Source organism: Salvelinus namaycush, unplaced genomic scaffold (assembly GCF_016432855.1).
Source record: "Salvelinus namaycush isolate Seneca unplaced genomic scaffold, SaNama_1.0 Scaffold64, whole genome shotgun sequence".
NCBI classification, from domain to species: Eukaryota; Metazoa; Chordata; class Actinopteri; order Salmoniformes; family Salmonidae; genus Salvelinus; species Salvelinus namaycush.
This window is the reverse complement of record NW_024061353.1, coordinates 406,625-412,605: the sequence shown is the minus strand read 5'-3', so window position 1 is coordinate 412,605 and position 5,981 is coordinate 406,625.

The window sequence follows — 5,981 nt, the reverse complement described above, 5'->3', positions numbered from 1 at the left end:
TCAAATCCATGTTTCTCCTCGCGCCTTCCTGAAAACAGGAAATGGAGGACACGTCATTCCATGAGCTGTAATTCGAGTCCAGATCAAGTTACACAGTCCATTTCTTCTCTCACTCCTTGTCAACATCTAGTGGAAGACGTATGAAGTGCATCTAAACTAATACATAACAAGGGCTTTAATAGGCAGCCCCTGGAACAGAGCCTTAATTTCAGACTTTCCACTTCCTGTCAGGAAGTTTGCTGCAGAATGAGTTCTGTTTCACTCACAGATATAATTCAAACGGTTTTAGAAACTAGAGAGTGTTTTCTATCCAATAGTAATAATAATATGCATATTGTACGAGCAAGAATTGAGTACGAGGCCGTTTGAAATGGGCACCTTTTATCTGGCTACTCAATACTGCCCCTGCAGCCCAAACAGGTTAACAAACCTCCAAATGAGCTTCAATGTCATACAACTCTCCTTCCGTGGCCTCCATCTGCTCTTAAACGCTAGTAAAACTAAATGCATGCTCTTCAACCGATCGCTGCCCTCATCCGCCCGACTAGCATCACTACTCTGGACGGTTCTGACTTAGAATATGTGGACAACTACAAATACCTAGGTGTCTGGTTAGACTGTAAACTCTCCTTCCAGACTCACATTAAACATCTCCAATCCCAAATTAAATCTAGAATATGCTTCCTATTTCACAACAAAACCTCCTACACTCACGCTGCCAAACATACCCTCGTAAAACTGACTATCCTGCCGATCCTTGACTTTAGCGATGTCATTTACAAAATAGCCTCCAACACTCTACTCAGCGAACTGGATGCAGTCCATCACAGTGTCATCCGTTTTGTCACCAAAGCCCCATATACCACCCACCACTGCGACCTGTATGCTCTCGTTGGCTGGTCCTCGCTACATATTCATCGCTAAACCCACTGGCTCCAGGTCATCTATAAGTCTTTGCTAGGTAAAGCTCCGCCTTAACTCAGCTCAATGGTCACCATAGCAACACCCACCCATAGCATGGCCTGTTTATTGCCTTACCTCCTTACTCCATCACACTGTATATAGATTTTTCTATTGTGTTATTGACTGTACTTTTGTTTATCCCATGTGTAACTCTGTGTTGTTTTTTTGTCGCACTGCTTTGATTTTTCTTGGCCAGGTCGCAGTTGTGAATGAGAACTTGTTCTCAACTGGCCACCTGGTTAAATAAAGGTGGGGAAAAAATGTAATTAAAAATACATTTAAAAAAGCATAACTTTATTGACAACACCCAAATAGATACTGTCATTAACGCGATTCTTCAATAATTAAACATATTTCTTAATACTGTAGCAAACATTATATTACACAGGACATTCAAACGAGCCTTACAATTATAATCCAAAGTAGTGTGAAATGCACTCCCCTGAGTTTTCCCCCATTCACATTCAGAATACACTGTGAAAAACTAAAATCTTTGCTCACCATTTTTGCTCCAGGCAGATATTCTACATCCATAACTATCGGTTTCCTCATTAGCAGGGAGGAGTTTCTACAACCAAATTGCGTGTGCATCGCCCTCGTGCCGCAATTTTATTAAACACAGAAAGGGGCTTATATTGGAGACCAAAAGTCGTCTGGCACAGTGCTTAGTTTCAACAACATGAATAACTTATTTCTAGTCTACAGTCATCGACGTTACTACTAAAATATGACTATTCTTGCTCATTTTAAGATAATTGTCAAATAATTTTAACATTCATTACAGACGTCAATTGTTGTACAACATCATGGTTACGCTGTTGGCATCACCTTTTACAGTGGATTTCCACTGTTGTGGGCCTTTAATCATCTGACTTTGTTGTTCGCACAGGAGAGATACGGGACTATCGTGGATCCTCTGGGGAGCCTCAACAACCTTATGATGCTGACGAGGCAGAGAAGAGTCTCTCCAGATCAGAACACCTCAAGAAACAGCTGCAGAGATCCACAGGGAAGAGAACTCACTGCTGCTCTGACTGTGGGAAGAGATTCACCTCATCAGGCATTAAAATTCATCAGAAAACACACAAAGGAGAGAAACCTTATAGCTGTGATCAATGTGGGAAGAGTTTTTGTCAATCTGGCTATCTGACAGTGCACCAGAGAATACACACAGGAGAGAAATCTTATAGCTGTGGTCAATGTGGGAAGAGTTTTTTTACATCTAGCAATCTGACTATACACCAGAGAACACACACAGGAGAGAAACCTTATAGCTGTGATCAATGTGGGAAGAGTTTTAGTCAATCTATCTCTCTGACAGTGCACCAGAGAACACACACAGGAGAGAAACCTTATAGCTGTGATCAATGTGGGAAGAGTTTTACTACATCTGGCTCTCTGACTTCACACCAAAGAACACACACAGGAGAGAAACCTTATAGCTGTGGTCAATGTGGGAAGAGTTTTAATTCATCTAGCAATCTGACAGTGCACCAGAGAATACACACAGGAGAGAAACCTTATAGCTGTGATCAATGTGGGAAGAGTTTTGTTCAATCTAGCTATCTGACAGTGCACAAGAGAACACACACAGGAGAGCCAATGTATAGCTGTGACCAGAGATAATCTGATAAAAGATCTCTGACTAATCATCAGAAAATACATGAAGCAGTTGTTTCATGATATCAATGAAATGATGTCACAATGTAGAATGTTTTAACATTGTAGTAGGAGTATTTTAATGATGTCACAATGTAGAACCCTAAACGTTAGTCCCCTGTTCTATTGATTTCAACATGATATGGATATTAGCCTCAGGGGGAAAATCCAGGCTCTGAATTGAAATAGTATTATTTATGAGATATAGTAAGTACACATTATTCCCAGATTCCGTGTGGTTTTTGAGCTGTTAGTTTTAACAGGACGTGCAACCTCATCTCCCTCCTGTCGCACAAATGATTTTAGCATGATATCGATGAGTGATGACAAATTAGTGTTGCGTTCCTTTGTTTAGCGACCCCTACATTTAAATGCATTCCAACATCACGTACAACCTGATTTCCCCTCTAATCGATATCAGTGATTTATTGCTACTTGTCAAAACAGCGTTTCTGGTGCTTGTGCAGTTTATAAGGAGCTTGTTTAAAAAAAATACAAGAAATATGATTATTGTGGCAGATGTTTGTGTAAATAGCACATGTTATGTTTAGGTTTTCAATTTATCCCAAACTGTTTCTGCATATTGGTTATTGATTTGGACACGTTAAAACTGTGTTTTGACATTGAGGCTATCCCACCTAGCAAAATGTAATTGAAAAGTCGTTGAAAATAAGACTATGCAATCAAATATTTTTTTTAATATTTTTTATTATACCATGCCTTACCATTAAGTGAATTATTGACAATACATATTATCAAAGGGGTGTACATTTGGCTTTGGTAATTCATGTTTACAATTCATGTAACTTTTAGTAATCATAATTATTTATGCAATCAACTGACAATTTTCAGGTATAATTATATTGACATTGTTGCCCTTCTTTTAGAATAGCAAGGTTAATTCTCAGATGTGCCAACCCAAATGGTACTAGAGCATGACATTGGGGACTGGGCCCCGATCCAACAACATGCCTATCTAGTGAACCCTGAAAAGAGAGAGAAGCTCTGCAGTGAGGTGGAAAGTTACTACGGATATCGCAGGAGTTTCCTCTTGAAATCAGACATGTCCGTGTTAAGGACAACTTGGTTGCTGATTGTTTCAAGGGTGGGCAGTCAAAAAGATTTGTGTTTTGCGTTTAGCCATTGCGTTGCCATGGATCACAATTTATTTTGACTGCACGTTTTTCCGTATTGGAGATGAGTTTTGTTTGGGCTCGTTCCAAGGGGACGAGAGTTCTAGAAGCTAGTGAGTTTTAGGATTCTATAGAATGAAAAAGGAGAAAAAAATAATACGATTGTATATTATTATTTAGAAATACGTGTTTTTTCTTGTTTTTAATTGTTGACAGCCAGTAGACACTATGTTTATATTGTAGAAGGTGAAGCATTGTAGTTGATTATAATGTGAAATGGAAGTTGTTTTCTGTTGGTGGTGAGCAAACTTGTCCAACAAAAATTATAGGATTTATTTGTTGTCTTAAGGGGAAAGGTGTTCCAGGCTTTCGTTTTTCCATTTATGTTTTGAGGTTGGACTTTAGCACGTATAGCTCGTTAACACGTATAGCTCGTTAGCACGTATAGCTCGTTAGCACGTATCAAAAAAACACCAGTTCTTTTGTTTGCCTCTTCTTGGGCAGATTTAGTGGGTCTCATGGTGGGTGACTTTTATGTCCCAGTTGTTGTTACTCGTCAACTTTCAGTGGACACTGAGAGCAAAACTGCAACATTATGTTATAATACTTTTATTGCATCAAATGGTTGTTTTATGCAACAGAATAGAGGGTTCTTAGAACTATTGTGTCTGTGTGTTCTACTGAGGATGGGCCTCTGGGAGAAAACACTGACAGGAGATTTACAATGTCTTTTGGGTGATTAAACCTAAAGAGACCGCATTCCAGAGCATGAGTTAATGTTTCTGTTCTATATGGTACCAGGGAGAGATGACCCCAGGGCCAGACCCTGGTCTCTACACAAAGAGTACTGTTTTTACAGCAGATACTGTCTGCTGAGAATTATAAGTATCTTTCATACAAATCTTAACCTTGTGACCCGTTCTATACGTCTGTTGTTGGTCATGTAGGTTGAAAGGGGTGTATCTTGGCTGTAAAAGACCTTTGTACTTTTGTCTCGTGGCTCTCAACAAATCATCTGGGGGTGATTTGTCGACCAGCCATCATTATTGTAGAACACTCAATTGATTCACTTTATATGTGTGCGTTGTATTGACCTGCTCCCTTATTAAGTGAATAAAGATTTAGTTTAAGAATAACTGACTTGTGTGATAAGTTTGTCTCATTTGATATGAAAGAAATTAACCACATTTGGGGATGTTAATCTTCACTTGGTGACTGCTCCTGATGACCTGGGTAAATGGTGCACCAGGGATCCCTCAAACTTGGGATCTCAGGGAGACCACACTTTGGGAATGGAGCAGATGGACCCACCTTTGATCTGAGAGGCAGCAAGCCGAGTGGATACCAAATCACAAACCTAGTTTGAAAAAAAAGAGGTGAGCGAACCACACAAATTGTAGTTTTTAGAAAATCCTCGTAGGCTCTGAGTGTGTATTCCTGTGTGGAGGTGTAGACAGGGCCCAGTCAGGAGGCTCTGAGTGTGTATTCCTGTGTGGAGGTGTAAACAGGGCCCAGTCAGGAGGCTCTGAGTGTGTATTCCTGTGTGGAGGTGTAAACAGGGCCGAGTCAGGAGGCTCTGAGTGTGTATTCCTGTGTGGAGGTGTAAACAGGGCCCAGTGAGGAGGCTCTGAGTGTGTATTCCTGTGTGGAGGTGTAAACAGGGCCCAGTGAGGAGGCTCTGAGTGTATTCCTGTGTGGAGGTGTAAACAGGGCCGTCAGGAGGCTCTGAGTGTGTATTCCTGTGTGGAGGTGTAGACAGGGCCCAGTCAGGAGGCTCTGAGTGTGTATTCCTGTGTGAGGATGGCACCTTGGAGGTGTAAACAGGGCCCAGTCAGGAGGCTCTGAGTGTTTATTCCTGTATTTTCCCAGTATGAGAGGAGTTGCTAGATTTATTGAATAAGCCTTTTTCCATAAAGTTAGTGAACCAAGGTGGCTGACTAGCTGTTGATGTTGAAGAAGCGTCCCGTCCACTAGATTATACGTCACAGTGGCAGAATCACCTGAAAGACGCACTTCGCCATCTGCTGACTGGAGTTGGTATCGCAGTTGAGAAAATACTTTCAGACAAAAAGCGACTGCCTCTAAAAACCAACGACTCCCTTTGAAAACGGGCTATGTGGCATCAGAAACAATTATTATAGTGTAAAAATGTACTACAAAGTGCAGCTAAATAGAATAACTTTGGTCATACCCACTCAGCCCGTGACGTCCAAGGACGTTGAATTA